The 16830-nt window shown below is 38.5% G+C and overlaps 1 long non-coding RNA gene across 5 annotated transcripts in view; it reads left to right on the top strand.

The window, feature by feature from the left end:
- LOC120407263 overlaps positions 1–16830 on the top strand; it is a 234434-nt gene that overhangs the window by 183867 nt on the left and 33737 nt on the right. For 2 of the 5 annotated variants that reach the window (XR_005599867.1, XR_005599864.1), the window contains exons 2-4: positions 7067–7198; positions 9219–9307; positions 9883–9978. This is a non-coding gene — a long non-coding RNA (uncharacterized LOC120407263). Of the gene's footprint in view, positions 1–7066; positions 7199–9218; positions 9308–9882; positions 9979–13452; positions 14026–16830 lie in introns of those variants that run through there. The other 3 variants (XR_005599865.1, XR_005599866.1, XR_005599868.1) reach the window with 2 other exon arrangements.

Here is a 16830-nt window from a genome sequence, read left to right as displayed (position 1 = left end):
TGACTTATGTTGTAAAGTGATGCTATCGTAAATATAATCACATTCAGTGCTGTGCATATTGTTTAACAAAATGTACATGTTTAGGATACACTATAAAACTTCCTGACCTTTTTTATAAATACTCTTCTTATCAAGTCTGTCCTAAATACTGTAAGTGTTATCTTCTAGATGACTAATTCTTGGAATTTGTCCATTTCATCCAAACTATGAAACTTTTCTATGGTATTTGCAGCTTTGAACAGTGAAATCATTTCAAATATTTTTTCAACTGCTTTTTATTTTCAGTTTGAGCCAAATGGGGATATGGCTAAAAAGCCTATACAGCATTTACTGGTGCTGATAATTAATAAAATCCATTCATGCTTTGCTACCTCAGTTGTATGTCGAAAAGACAACATTTCTGACAAGTTCGCAATAGAATATCATCAGAATGTTGCTGCTGTTTCAACTAAAGACTTTTTTGCTAAAACATTACAGGTAATTGGCATCATTTCAGGTAATGCAAGGCTCTGCTCTGTTTGACTTTTAAAATCTTCTTTTAGAGATCCAGGATAGTCTGATTGTCATATCTCTATCTGAACTTTGTTCTTCTCTGCGGTGTAAAAGGAATTGCTACTATATTCCTAGCTATCAGTATTGCCCCAGAGAGAGATTATCATCCATCTAAGGGCTCTTCTTCATCTAATCTAACCCCCAGAGGCACTTTAGCAATTAAAATGAGTGACTAGATGCTTTCATGCTTTAATTTATACACTATTCAAACATTAGGCAATGCTTTCATTTGGCTAAATTTGCTTGAGCTTAATGGAAATTTCCCAGTATTCCTTTGAAAATTACAAACACTACAATAATAGTCTCTCCACACACTCTCCACTCAGTGATTTGCATGGTGTAGAAATAGCCATGCATCTAGATATGTGCATATTTACACTAGTGATGGGTAAAACTCAAAAGGTCCAGACTTCAGAGTCAATACAAAAAAAAAAGTATTCAAACAATGGGATGTTTAGCGGGACTGTTCAAACCTTGCTGGTGTGCAATAGTGGGCTGGAAATCACATGAAAACAGCCTTTCCCATACTTCCACTTCCAGTCAGGCTGGTAGGTAATACTTTCTTGCGGTAATAGAACTTGCACACCATGGTCATTCAGAATTTCACAGCAACAGTGAAGATGGAAATCGTATGCTACTGCTCCAAACCATGGGTCCTTAGCAGCATAGGATCTATGACACACAATTGATCGATCCTGAATCTATACAGTAAAAGGCAGCAATAAAAAAACACACCAAGCTATTGTTTCTTCTTAAATACCACATTGGCAGTATGATGGAAGAACTTGTCTCTCAACATTATTGGTTTTTAGCCATCTGAAAGTGAAAATACTTGCGTTTTCCAAAGGAAAGTTGAAGCCATGTCCCTCTCAATTATGTTGTCAATGAGAGCAAGAAATAAATCCCTACAAGGTAAACTATTGTGGGTCTTTTTCTTTGGCTTGCCAAGGAATTGTATTTCTCAAGTTCAAAAATATATATTTTATGAATTAGTATCTAAATACCCACTGTATCATGGGATCTACTCTAACCAAAATTTAGTTTTGTTTTGTTTCTGCTTCAGGTTTCTGCTCTCTAGAGAGTCCAAAGGAGGACTATTCTGCACTAAGTCAAAAGGGACAGGCCAGTTGGATAGGTTTTTGTTCCCATTTCAAAAGAGCGAATACAAATTAAATAAGCTACTTGCCATCTGCATGTTAGAGATTTGGGAAGAAGTTAGCAGTAAAACTACTTAGTATTTTTATGTGAATTGGTTTACGTATCACATTAATTCAATTCAAATGAGCCAAATGACTTAGGCTGGATTTTCAGAAGGGACCATCACCCACACTTGGGCCAGATTTTCCAAAGCACTAGGCTCCCATTTAGGCACCAAACTGAAGTAGGTTTTTTCATGAGAGCAGAACTTTGGCTGCTGGGCTCTTGAGAAAATCTGGCCACGTGTTTCACAATGGGAGCTGCTGAGTGCTGAGCACTTTTGAAAATCTGGCTCTTATTCAGGTGCACAAATGTAAGCTGAGCTCTTCTGAAAATTAGGCAAAATACCTACAATAAAGAGGAAGTTAAGTCGAACCTAATGGTTTAGCGATATAATTGAACTGTTTGAGGGGCATACAGAGTGGTAGTTTTTGCTCAGGGACTTGCAAAATCCCTTTTGTTCAGTGTTTGTACAGCACCTAGCACAGTGGGGTCCTGGTCTATGATTGGAGCATTACTGCAATACAAACAACAAACAAGTGAATACTACAGTTACTAATAAAAGGATGTTATCACTTTTTACGTGTTCTAACAAATACACGTCACAGATTGCTCTGAAAGACAGACTGCCAACAAATTGTGCTTGCATAGCTTTGATGATTTATATTTTCTTCTTGTTCAAACATTATTTTCCCTACCCAAGTCTACTTTTTAAAAGACAGTATATGTGTGTCTATTTGTTTAATCTTGTTTATTTTCATTAGTTTGCTTACTTGGGTGTATGATGTAGATATCTGAAATAAATGCTAACACTTTAATAGATGTATCTGACTGAGCCTAACTATTGTGCACTGTCTGGTACACCTACAAAGAGACTCTGTAGTAGCCACATTGGTGAGCATAGGCTTATTAGATGTGGGAGAGCAAGAGAGTGTGAAACAGATTTTGTGGAAGTTTCTGCTGTGTATCTGACTCTACCCTGTTAATAGATTTTTTCACTGGTACTGGATCTTAATGATCACAACCTGCTGGGCACATCTGCTGCTCTTCTTGCCACTGGCTGACGATGGCTTTAATGACAGCTGATTGCCCTTCTGTGCTTTTACCTTGAGCTCTGGCCTACTCAATGAAGGGTGACATTCTCTCTTTCGCGCGCTCTCTCTCTCTCTCTCTCTCTCTGAATTTTGCTGGTCTTAACAATTGAATAACCTGAAAACAAAATTGTGAATTAATCTGCAAATGTGATCGGATTGAAAGTCCCAAGTAGTGACAAAGATAAGTTACAGAAACAAGAACTTCAAAGGCTAGGCTAAGTATAGGCAGAAAATCCACACAAAACCTAAATCCCTATCCAAACAGGATTTAATTCAGATCAGAGAACACATTATTTACTTGGCTTTTTTTTCCCCCTTAAAGAAAAACAATATAAAGACACTAATTAAAATTAGCTTAGCTTCGAGGATATTTTAGACAACAATAAATAGCTTAAAGAGGTGACAATTTGGGTGCTTATTTCTGCCAAGACAATGCATCTCATGTTCCAGAGCCCCTCTGGGAATAGACACTCAAGTACATGATGTGAAAGTAATAGTCTCATATTGTTTTAAAAATTCATGTTTGTATATTTGGTTGAAAATATATTCTTTTCTTCTAAAACACTGAGTTTTAGGCAGTACAGTTGGCTCTCACATTAAACACTGTCGGTTAGGTCCTCAGCGGGTGTAAATCGATATTGTTCCATTCACTTCAATGAAGGAAAGCACCCAAATTGTCAGTCGACAGGAATAATCACCCGAATTGTCATCCCTTCAAGCTATTTTTGGCAACTAAAATAGTCTCAAAGCTAACTTAATTTTTAATTAGTGCATTGATATAACAATATTCTTCAACCTAGCTATGATGATTTACCCCAGGTGAGGATCTGGTTCTGGCTATTTGCTTGCTGAGAATGTTCTCTATCGCTCTGAAACACACAACAGTAACAGCCTGTAAATACCCCTGTGAGGCCTTGATTACCTCTTTACACTGCATTTGTGCTGAATTTCCCATAGTGTTTGCTGTTACAAGAGAGCTAAAAGGATTACATTTAATGTACTTTATTTTTAAACTCTCTTCTTTGGTACTGCTTTCCCACATTGAAGGATAACATACTCTTTTCACCTTTGAAAACAGTGCAGGTTAACAACAGTGCCTATACTCAGAATAGCAATGCCTAAATACATTTAAAAATCCAGCCCTTGGACTTTCTCCACTTGCGTTAAAGCTTATTTCCATATTGTGGAAACTAATTCAGACTGAATTTTGCCTAGATTTATGTGGAACCTAGGTTTGGTTGGAAACCAGTGTGTGTCAGAACCAGTTTTATATGAATTCAGAGGCCATAATGCTAAAAAAATAGTTCAAGTTCAAGTGAATCTCATTTTCCCTGGGTGACTCTTGTTGCAAACTCATAGGCAAGGTTCAGTTTTGATGGGTTTATACCCAGGTTCACTCAGAAACCAGAAGCAAGGTTAGGTTTCAGTTCTTGTTTAACAGCAAAATAAAATGAGACCATTCCCAATAAATTGAGTAATTATTGAATGATAGTTTATACAATCCCATAAACAGAAAAACTAGGCATCATCTCTGATGCAAGAGATAAACGCTGATATCTAGGAAACAAATTTCCCCTTTTAAAACTGGGTTGTAAGTAGAGATGGTCAAAAAAAAAAATTGTCCAAACATTTTTTGGATGAAAAATGTTTGTTTTACCAAAATGAAAATTTTAATGGAAAAATTTTAGTGGATTTTTTCTTTTTGTCAGAAATGTCTGCTTATTTACGGAAAAAAACATAAATAAATAACCAAAACATATTTGGTAACATTTCTCCATTTTCCATAAAAAAAAAAATCAGTTTGGGGGTTTCAAAACCTGATTTTATTTTGTTTTTTACTGAAAACCAAATTTTTTTGGTACAAAAATGGCTTTCAGAAACTGAAAATGTTTTTGTTTTAAATTTGTTTTTCTTAGAAATATTTTTTTCACAAGGTGGCTTTGAAAAAAAATTCCTAAAATTTCCCATAAAAATAATTGTCGATTTTTAATACAGCTCTTGTTTTTAGCATGAGAGCAAAGCTATAAAATAACAAGGTGAAAGATCCTAATAACTGGTAATTATAGAAACTGATACTGTATTAGGTCTTTATGCCTGTAAGATTCTTCTTTCAGGCAAAGTCAAGACGATATCTATATATGTATATTTTCTATATGCATAAACATCAATTCAACAAAGCACTTAAACACATGCTAAGTACTCTGCTGAATAGGGGCCAAAGTCAATGTTACTTAAGCACATGCATAAGTGCTTTGCTGAATCATGGTGCTAGAGAGCACAGTAATAACCAAGGCCCTATGTACTGTACTGCAAAGACCTAAATTCTTTGGCACTCTGGAAATTCTGTGATAGCTTTAGTTAAATTAAAACATGAGCTTTTAATTAATTAAATATGAAAGTGAACGATCCAATTAGTGCAGTGGTCCCAGTGTTTATTTTCATATTAAAATGAATTTATTTTACTCATCTCCACATTTTAACTTTTCAGTATGCTACAGATTTATGCTTTGACAGTATTCAACTGCCCTTAGAAGCTGATGGAGATCAAGCTGGAGTTTTTAGCATCTGAGAAGGGCAGTTGGATCTTTTAAGAACATAAGAATGGCAATACTGGGTCAAACGAATGGTCCATCTAGCCCAGTATCCTGTCTTCCGACAGTGGCCAATGACAGGTGCTTCAGAACAGGCAATCATCAAGTGATCCATCTCCTATCATCTACTCCCAGCTGCTGGCAGTCAGAGGCTAGGGACACCTAGAGTTTGGGGCTGCATTCCTGACCATCTTGGCTAATAGCCACTGACAGACCTATCCTCCATAAACTTGTCTAATTGTTTTTTGAACCCTGTTATAGTTTTGGCTTTCACAACATTCCCTGGCAATGAGTTCCACAGGTTGACTGGAGTTGACAGTGGAATCATGGTATGCAGGCTGAGATTGTGAGGTAAGCCCATTTGCTGGATATTTTGGCCAAAATCAGTTGCACAAACGTAAATAATGTTGGAATTTAACTCATCTTTAGATTTCAGAGTCAAGATCCCACCCTGGATACATGGAGCAGTTCAGACCTCTCAGAGCTATTGTTTCAGGCTGTCTTCATTTTATTAGTAATTATCAGCTTCAAGCCCGTAACTGCTGATTGAACTAGAGCATATCTATACTTGGATAATTTTTTAAAGCTGAAATTAATAAGCACATTTCTGCACCAAGAAGTGAATTCTGTGGAGAATTCTTTCACCACAGAATCCTAAAATAGGCTGCATTACTGTGAGAGACCCAACATTTCTTATTTTGAGAAACCAAGTAAAAATAGCGTCCACAATGAGGTAAAGATGTGCTGTTTCTTGAAAGAGATATATAAAGTCTTGTTCAGCCCATAGCTACCTTGGTCCTAGACACTAGGCTAAGAACCTTTAAGAATGTTAAAGTTTTAAATCAGCATCTTTGTTCTTATGGAAAGAAAGTCTGAAGGCAAAATTCCCTCCTGCATTTCCAAATGGCTATTAGTGCTGACTTTACATGAGTGGCTGAATGGATCTGTCAATAATTACTACAACTCTGAGCAATATAGGGTTTTTTAAATAATAAAAACACTTCTATTATAATAGGAGATATACCAATTGCCTAGAACTGGAAGGGACCTTGAAAGGTCATTGAGTCCAGCCCCCTGCCTTTACTAGCAGGACCAAGTACTGATTTTTGTCTCAGATTGCTAAGTGGCCCCCTTAAGGATTGAACTCACAACCCTGGGTTTAGCAGGCCAATGCTCAAACCACTGAGCTATCCCTCCCCCCTTCTACCCTCTGTTCATGACTAATATGATGAGGAGTGCCAAGTGTGAGGAGAGCGTCATCTCCACAAAAGATGTGTGAATGGACTCATGACATTCCTCAATTGTAATTAAACCTATCTTGAAGTTCAAAAATTATTTTCCTTTTTCTTTGTATTCACTGCTTTCCTTCCTAAGGGGTTTCCCAGAAGGGGCTTCCTGCCTTTGCTAAGGGGTTTCCCAGGCAAGTGTATAAAAGGCTGCCCTGAACACGACCTCGGTGCTGTCCATCTGAGTGGCAGCCAGGGACAGTCCCGGGTCTTACCTGCAGACATCTATCCATCCTAGTGATAGGAAGGCTAGGGATTTTCCTCCAACAGCTTCTTCACCTGTAAAGAGAAGAGAGAAGGAGAAGAAACACTTACCTTTGTTGTCATCCGTCACTGTTCTCCTGAGCGTACCATCTGTTCAGCTTCTGTGGTCCTGAAGGAACATCAAGGGACTCCTTGGAACTCCTCTCCAAAGGCTTGCCATTAGCCAGAGGATTGAGGTCTCAAGCACCTGCTGTCATTTTGATCCGTGAAGAAGGTTTTTATCTGTTTTATAGGGTTGAGTTTGGGGGTAATCACTGTATTGTGCTATATTGCTGTTTATTCCCCTTCTTATTTGTCCTACTCTTTGTTATAAACCCTTCAATACACATTATTTGATTTTACCTTTACTGATTGACTCCTTATTATTTAGGGTGGGATGGGATCTCTTGGTAGGAGAAGGGATCCTACCAGATGACAGATGCTGGACAGGGAGGCCGAACCTAGGCAAACAGAAAGCATAAGGGTCTCTTGTCTTATCACACACACACTCCTCCTTTGTCTTTCAGTTCTTCCCCCGCCTTTAACAGAAGGCAATAGGACTTAGATGTATCCTATGGTGGGGAAAAATAGGTGCTTTGCTGTGTAGAGGGAGGAGGATATATTAACTTAAGCACTCTGGGAGTACACATCTTTCTACCCGCAACAAGATGGGAATCAAATAATATCATCACTTTGCACACATCTCTTAAGGACATTGCCTTAAACATTACAACACTTAAACCATATTTTCTCATGCCGTTTTTTTAATGTGAGACAGCCCACAAGTCTTTTTTATTGCCAATTTTTTTTTAAAAGAATGAGATAACAAAGTGGATTGCCAGCAATTGCCTAGGAAGAAGTGCACTTTCATAGCATGCGAAGTAACGTTGATGGGTTGATGGGTAGGAGAATTTTTGGAGGTGAAGAGAATTCCCTGTGACACCTGTAAAAGAGATTTCCTTTCAATTGTGAGCATTTTAAATCAGAGTAAAATGAATACAGCCAGGGCCAAGCTTTTTAAGCTGTCATGCTAGGAACAGTTTGAAAGAAATGCAAAGCACCTCAGAGGTCATTTAAGGTACCCAGATATCCAAAGTGTACAGCCACATAAGGCAGTGCAAAATGTATAGCTCATCAGTAGGACTGTGATTTAATCAGCTTACTGGAATCATTTCCTATAAATGAGCCATTAATTTCTAATGCACGCTTATCATCATCATCATCATAGCTGCATCAGCCACCTTTATAATATTTTGTCAGAATTGCCAGTTGGAAGATGGTCCTTATGGAATATGAATACAGAATAGGCAGATGGGTTTTCTCCCTGTTTTCGATGATCATATTGACACAAAACATAATACAGGATAATTAGCTGTGTGGACAATCTTTGGTACCATAGGCTATAATTTTAGTATGGTTTTGGATTTAGCATAGTGTGTGTGTGTGTGTGTGTGTGTGTGTGTTAAGCTATATATATATATATATATATATAGCTTAATAGCACCATTCATTATATCTTTTAAATATCTTGATATAACACTAACCTGAAACTCGACCCAGCTCCTAATGAAGTCAACAGATAGATGCCCATTGACTTCCGTGGGAGTTGTATAAGGCTCAAACCTACTGGATACTCAGGTCCTCTTAGAGAATGAGAGGAGGGTGCTGAGCATTTCCCAGAAGACACCTGGCAGAATGACGATCTTACCAAAATTAAGCAAAATGTTAGATTGGGAAAGGAAACTTCTTTGGCTGTCCCCCATTAAGACATTGAGTCAAATCCTGCAGTTCTTTCCCAGGCTAAACTGTCAATGACTCCAATGGCAGCTTCACCCATGTAAGAAGGACTTATGGTCAGAAGTAGCAAGCTTTAGATACTTAATCTTCACTTAAACCCATAACTCTGTGGAAATCAGTGGGACTACAGACATTGAGCACACATTATTCACATGCGAGTATAAGGTTTTGCAAGATTAAGCCCTGAATAGAGCCTGCAGGGATTGGTCGGAAGGCAGCATTCTTACTCTTCTGATTTTGTACTTTGTCTAGTGGGGAATATTAAGTGGTTGGATCCACCTCAATAGTTACAGGGTGAAAAGGGAATATGGCACCTGCACCCTGAGGAACATGCAGCAGGGAAGAACTTTGTCTGGGGTTATTTTTCAAAAAAGACATTTAAATGGTTTTCTGAAGTATCAGAAGAGAGGGAAAAACATCACTTAAGTGACAATGCTTTATCCCTTTTCCTTTGGCAGAAATCATACTTGTTTCTGAATGGCAATTCTTGGAATCTGTGAAAAGTGGATCCTTCAGCCATGTGGATTGAGGATGCCGAAAACTGACTGTAAGTGAGGAAAGTGCCTGGGACTAGGATTGTTAAATTTTAGACACTAGAAAAAAGTATTTTATTATTGTTTTATTTGTAACCATTTTCTGTTCTATTATCCTTTCTGACTATCATGTAAATCTCTGGTCTTTAACAACAAAGTTAATTTTTGGTTTTACCATAAAAACATCTCCATGCTGTGTATTAAAGTAAAGAGTGGGTCCTCAGCTAAACTAACGGGCAGTGAATGTAGTGATTTCTGTGAGCTTCCAGTGATAGGGGCTGGATACTGCAGAGGAATGCTCCTCCAGGGGCCTGGGAACTGGGGTTCATTGAATGTTACCTCCAAGGCAAGGTGAAGACTTGCAAAGTCTCAGATTTTGCTGGTGAAGAGGACAGACTAGTGCAGCAGCTTAAACTTCAAACTCCAGCACAGCTCTCCTGCTGAGGCACAGGGGTAACACAATGGCTTGTGGTTCTGTCACACACCCCACTTTCCCCAGAGCCAAGTTCTCTTCTCCTCACCTGCTGAGAAAAAGTAATCAACACTTCCTTCCTGCTGTACACTTATCTGGGACCTTTTCCATCCTCAGGCAAGTATCATATGTTTGGCAGTACTCTTTACCAACTTCAGTTTCCCTTCTCCCAATGGGGTTTTGACTCTCACTACTCTTCAGCTTCAAACTAAGGTATGTTTGTAATTTCTAATATCATAAACTTAAGAGTTGTTTATCCTTTTTTGGTAGAACAAGGCCTGAAAAATCCACTTTTGTCCTAATGGGATGGTCTGGGGTTCCACAGAAGAGTTCATAATGTCTATAAAAGTAAAACAAACCATGGATCCAATTTGTTTAATGGCCCTCACAGAGATTTTTATTTATTTTAATGATATACGCACCTAAAAGCTCTAGGTGCTAATGGAACATTTCTTCACTACTTGTCTCAACTCTTTATCCCTTTCTTTGGACAGAAATCATACTTGTTTCTGAACTGCAACTTGTACAGTCCAATAGAATGTTTTTAATCATACTTCATTAATGAGTCCCCCGAGAAGGGATGCCATAATGGGGTTTGGTCCTACAGTCCTTACATGACAAATCACATTGAGTCATATTCATCTCTCCAGTTCATTGAAGTCAATGGGCTGGTTCCTCATTGGGGATAAATTAGCTGTTGATGCCAATTTAAACACCACCTTAGGATCTGATCCAATGTGACTCCCCTCAGGAGTGTGCAATTCAGGAATTTAAAAGATGACCCAGCATTTTTGCAGATTATATAATATTCTAAGTATGCAAAATACTAGATATACCAGGTCAATTTGTGACTCTTAGCCTGCATGTGAAATGGCTGCTTCTTCAATTTCCCTCCCATGGCCCCCCAGTGCATGGGGTAAGGGAGTGCATATACTACATCTTTCCTTTGGATGGTGGTCCCCTAGCAAACCCAACCAATCCAGCTTCCGCAGTGTCCATAGCCTACTCCGCTCTCCTTGCATACCCAACCAACTTCAAGGAGGAGATGGTGCCACCTCCTCCACCCAATCTGTCCCTTTTAGAGAATGATTTAAGCATCTGAGGGAGCAGGATCTAAGCTCCACAAAGCCTAGGGACCATAACTGTACTGAGTCCATCTTCAGGGGTCACAAGATTGGAGTAGAAGGCTCCTTGCAGCCTTATCATCCTTGATCATCTATACAAAAGCAAAGGACAATTTTGCCAAGTGCTTCAATGTTTAGAATCGTTACCATACAAATCCAGGAAAAAAGTGCTCATTTTGAAGCTGCTTTAACTTTCACTGACTTGCAACAGCCTTGTTGGGAGCATTGTCAGTGGGCAGTGTCAAAGCAGCCACGTTCCTTCCCACTTCTGGTATGCCCCTGACCTGCTTCCTATGCTGAGGGAGGAATGGCATGAAACCATCTATGCTGGTTCTATGCCAGGCCAGGATAAGCCACATTTGGGGTCCCATTTATGAGCACTTAGCAAGGTCATAGATCTGGCCTTGTAACTTCATATTCATGGCATATGAAGCCAATGGAAGGACTTTTTATTTTCTTCTATATTTTTTTTTTGGTTGGCCTCCAAAATGGCATCCGTGGGTTTTGCATTTATGCACACTCAAATGTTTAATTCACATTTTATGTGCACCAAGGTCTGTCTGTCTTGCTACATAATTTGTATATGCAAATATTTATTTCTGGGACAACTAATTTGCACATTCAAAATATGGGCACAACTTTGGAGTCAGACTTGAAGCTAGCTGAAAACTTGGCTCTGTAAGAATACTTCTTGCCATGTATAAACTGACTTAATATTGCGGAGCATATGGTATGTAAGAGCACACACTGTTCTATGTCTCCTGCAGTGGCTAGAAACAGCAGGGTGAATTAAAGAGCAAGAGAGCATTTATTCTAAATTTCCTGGCATCTTTAGTTGAAGTCAGACCTCCAAACTTCATTAAATTTTACATTTAGTATTGTTTTAACCCAAGCTGACAAATGCAAGGAAGTTGATAAATGCTGTTCTTACTACACCTGCACCAGTGTGGGCAGATACCAGAAACTCATGTCCTTGTTTTAGCTAAGATCTTGAACCTCTCTTAATACCCCTGTAGATAGTGTGGCTTAGGGACAGAGTTCCTTAGAGTTATCTTCTGGGTTTATGTGTATATGATGTAGAAGATGAGAAATGAGAGAATCACAAAATGGGATTTTTTTATCCAGTTCCAACTTTTAAATTATTTCTATCTGCCTAAATTAGTTGTATCCAAGTTAAAGCATATGTGACTTGAAAAATCCTTTCCCACACTTTTTCCCCTGAAAGCCATTTTTATGTATAATACATATTTACAAATAAATTATCTTTTGTATCCTCCAAGTGATCTCAAACTACAGAGGTTAAATCTGAGCAAGCAGTGGATTTAAAGAATCTCCTTTTTTAAGAACAAACAGATTTTAGAAATACAACACATTATTTCGTACAGAATTGTTCACACAAACAAACTCCCAAAACCTTTTTGCAGGGTTAAAATGAAAAATATCAGAGGGAGTGAGAAATAAACAGACACGTTGGATAGTGAGAAAATGTTTGATTTCTAATGAGATCCAGAAGGAAATGGAGCGCTAATCAGACAGACATAGTGAAAGCCTATCACAGAAGTCAGGAATTCCAGAGTAGAAAGCTAGAGAGGGGGCTGGTGTTAAATGATGAAGGAGCATATGCAGAAGTAAAGAGAAAGAAGGCCTAAGAGAATGTAAGCTTATAAAAACAAGGGTTGACAGGATTCCGAAATCAGTGGCAAGCCAACTGAGTTGTTTGAGGAGCTGGTTAATATGGTTGCTCTCCTTTGTACATGGTAGAAGTTGGACAGCAGCATTTTGTGCATGCTGCAGTATGGGCACAGCTGCATCTCGGGAAGGCCAGAGATTCTGATTAGCAAACTACTAATGCTGAATGTTTAAGTCTCATTGACTTTGGACTGTCTCAAGCTGGACACCTAAAGTCATTAGTCACTTTAGAAAATGTAGGCCTTGGTCTTTAAGTCTATAACAATAGTGTTTAAAATGTAAGATAATTTTATAATGATACATCATGACCAAATGGCCCAATTTTGTGTTCTTCCCTTAGTATTATTTATTTCAAGTTGCTTTTGGTATTTAATTTCTCTGACTGGGAGTTGGACTAGATGACCTCCTGTGGTTTCTTCCAACCCTAATCTTCTATGATTCTGTGGGCTGCCTTAGGAGAGGAGTCACAGGTTCATGGATCTGGAGGGAGGAAAGGATTGAAACATGGTGCTGTGGGGAAGGAGGAGGAGAGATAGGCCAGTGAAGACACTGCAGAGATACCTAAAAGGGTTGTTTCTATTAAATAGTTGTAGCATAGCAGACTCCTTTGGTCCTTCCTGACAAATTATTTCAGTGTTGTCTTAGGAGCAGAGGGTTAAGAAGATGGATTGGCGAGGAGAGCACACATTTTTGAATCGCACTGGTTTGATCTAGACCTGAGGGAATAATCAGTTTTCAAAATGTACTTTATAATTCAAGTCCCTTTTAACTCCTCTAATTCCCAGGATAAATAATAATTATAATAATAATTCTAATACTTTGCACTTATACAATGCCTTTAATCTAAGACTCTCTCTCTCTCTCCCTCCCCCAGTGTCCCTCCCTCTTCTGATCTCTCTACCTGCATAATCTATCACATTAACAAGGCACTAGCAACGCACCATAGCCACACTTTAAAAGCAAACGTTCACTTGAGAAGACTGCACTCTCCATTCCTCCGTTGAGACATTGCTATCCAATGGAGTTTCTCTTGTTTGCATGACTCCTAAATCCCTCAGGATGTAGCATCGACCCTGCAAATAAACACATGTGACTGGCTACGTGTTCCACTTTGCTTCCCCACAGTGGGAAACTGGAACTGCTTGCGGACGTGCTGCTGTGTATTGTGAGAATCCCTCAAATGTATTGTGATGCAGTCAGATCCTAACTTGTGATGGGAATGTCTTTCAAGAGAGGACCTTTTTCCTCTTTCATCTTACAAATGAATGTTTGTAAATTCATAGTAGAAAAGCTACAAATATGTAGCCTCACGCTATACTTTTAAAGCTGTATATTAGTACTATAAGGCCAAATGCTGTTCTGTCTGACACCTGTGGAGTGTCATTGAAGTGAATGGTTACTGCGAACAGAATGACCCATTACTTATAGACATCTTTTAGATGCCTCTCTTAGCCCTCCAGAGAAGTTACATGAACATGTAAATTAAAGAACGTGTCTTTATCTGACTGTTATATGTTCCCTGTCTCTTTTTCTTTTGCATACTGTGAGTGAATGAGAGTATGGGCCAGACTCACTGGTATAGTCAAGCTGCTTTACATCAAATTGACAATGCAAAGTAGCCATGAGTCAGTTAAGTTGGGTTAATAGGCACTTTGATAGAATAGCTGTAACATATTGGTGGATCTGGTTCTCTATCACCTGCAGTTTGCATTCCTGGTTTGTAACACTCTGCAGAGAACATGGAGGAGAAAGCTCATGTTTTAGAAGGAAGTATTTATGAGCAACACTAGGAAGCAGAATGACAGCAGAGGGTACAGGAGAGAACTTGAGAAACTCAGATACAAATAAATTATTAACCCAGTTAAGGGCCTTGCAGTCTAGCATAAGGTGCATGAAACAGGGAGACATAGTCATAGGTGCTTTTCTTTTTCAGTAAAGATCAACAAATTACATCCATCAGGAGCCATCTAGATTATCTAGCTGTTCTCATCTGCCACCAAGAAAACATGTTTTTCTTGATGCTTAGAACTTTTCTATAAGAGTAACTAAAATATCATCGTTATGAGAGTAACTGAAATACTGATCGTCTTCCCCTGAAATTAAGATGTGGCAACTGAATAGGGCAGAGGAGTTATTTGCTAGGCGGTATATTATACGGTCCTATGTTCTCCACTAGATATTATTCAAACTAGGCACCCGGAAGAACTGACCACATGATTGGCCTGATATCGATCTTGGTGGTATTTATTTATTTACTTTGAAGTTGAGGGCTTTGGGCATTGGATGTATTATCCTTTTTGTTTGTTTGCTTTTCTTTTTCTTTTGAGAGCTGGTTTGGCTCCCTAGTTAAGTCCTTCCTAGAAAATGATGATGATTCTTGAGTGCATCGTGTATATCCACCAAGAGACACATCACTTCACACCACTGATGCACTTAGTATCAGCTGATCACTTGAGACATCAAAGCATTTGCTCCCTTTTTGTAAGTGAGAGACTACACCGTGTCATTTGTATTCACCTCGGGCAGACGCCGAGCCTCTGCTCATTTCATCAAAGAACTATTTATGAGGCTGTAAAAAAGATGAGTTTCTCCGAATAGTCTCCAAATTAAACTTTTTAAAGTTTAATGTTGGCACACAAGAATAATTACAGTTATAAACCATTAAACATTTAGAGGAAATTTATAGGATTAGAGGGAGAAAATTTACAGCTGTGGCCTAATACAATAAATTTCCTCTGTAAAAGCAGTTCCACAGAAACATTTCTATCAGGGATTTTTTTTTTTTTTAAAAGTGCTATATTAACATGACTAAAATGCAGAGGTAATATCTTCAGACATGATTTATACAGAACGATGAATACCTTTGCAAGATACTGTTAATTAACCCTGCAAGAAAAAGTCAATATTTTTATTTTTTTTCCCTCAGCAAATATAGTGTTCTGAGTTCACTTGTATATACTGTGTAATCCTAGAAGGCCATCCTGTAGTCTATAATTTCCTTCTAAGACTTATGGTCTTGCATTATCACATGCCCATGGGGCAGTGCACATCTGTGAACCTCAGTCAGGGCTTTATTTTTCTCCACTTCCATGCCTGTGGTTTAATATCACCACAGTAGTCTCACTTGGAAACTCTAAAACTTCCTTTTATCTTTTGGGAGAATTTAAGGGATATGTCTCTGCTCGGTCCTCATATTACATAGCAGACCTACATATCATCAGTTATTTTAAAGACCTGGGACCAGATCCATTTACTGACCTGGGACCAGATCCAAAGCCCGTTGAATTCACTGTGAAGATGCCCATTGACTTCAGGGGGCTTTGAAATAAGCTATTTTGCTTCTTTCATCTAGCACCTAGTTGTCTTGGAAATGAAATATTAATGAAATCCAATTTTAACAATATTTAAACCCAAATAAATAGAAACCCATAACATTTTTGAGAGATCCCTTGTTTTCATAGAGTCCTCACTTTTGGATATGTAGGGCAAATTCATAGCCATGTTCCTCATTAAAATACTTTAATGTGAGAAGGAAAATCAGAGAGGTAATAACGGTAAGTCATATCTTAAATGCAGAAGATTTGTACTGAATATAATAATTTTTTAGACTATGAGCTCTTTGGAACTATATGGACCAGGATCATATGTTTATATAGCACAGTAGGGCCCAACGTAGCTTTGGCTTTTAGTCCCTACTACAACATAAATGTTAATAATATTAATAATAAATATATTACCACAGAAACTCATCTGATCACTGGATGGCTTGTGAATGGGAACTGAGGTGACTTGGCACCTCACAGGATCAGTCTTAAGTCTGTAATGCCAGCACAGTGCTATGTCTTTTATAGCCACACCAGTGGCATTGGGATTCTTGAAGAGTAACTGAGAATGGAATTTTGCACCAAACATTAGCAAGTCCGCACTGCAAACACTGATGTGCTGAAGCCAATAAAGGCTGCTTGTGTGCATAAGGTTTCTCATGAGTCTAAGTGTTTGCAGATTTAGGGCCATAGACATGGAAGTTAATAGTCAGCCGTGTAAAGACGTTTAAAATGGAGCAGCTGGAACCATACTATTACTCACATGGCTGTTTGGTGACATAAAAAGGAAAATAGCTTGTTTGGGCAATACCAGGACTAAAAAGGAAGGGGATATGAACCTGTGGTCTGAAGGTCTGTTAACAGCAGCAGGTATGAGTGTTGGTGGGGAATGCCTGAGATATGTGAGTTAGAAATCAGGAAAGAATCGT

This window comes from Mauremys reevesii, linkage group 6 (assembly GCF_016161935.1).
Source record: "Mauremys reevesii isolate NIE-2019 linkage group 6, ASM1616193v1, whole genome shotgun sequence".
NCBI lineage: Eukaryota > Metazoa > Chordata > Testudines > Geoemydidae > Mauremys > Mauremys reevesii.
Note: the sequence above shows the minus strand (reverse complement) of the source record. Positions and strands in the feature narration are given on the sequence as shown.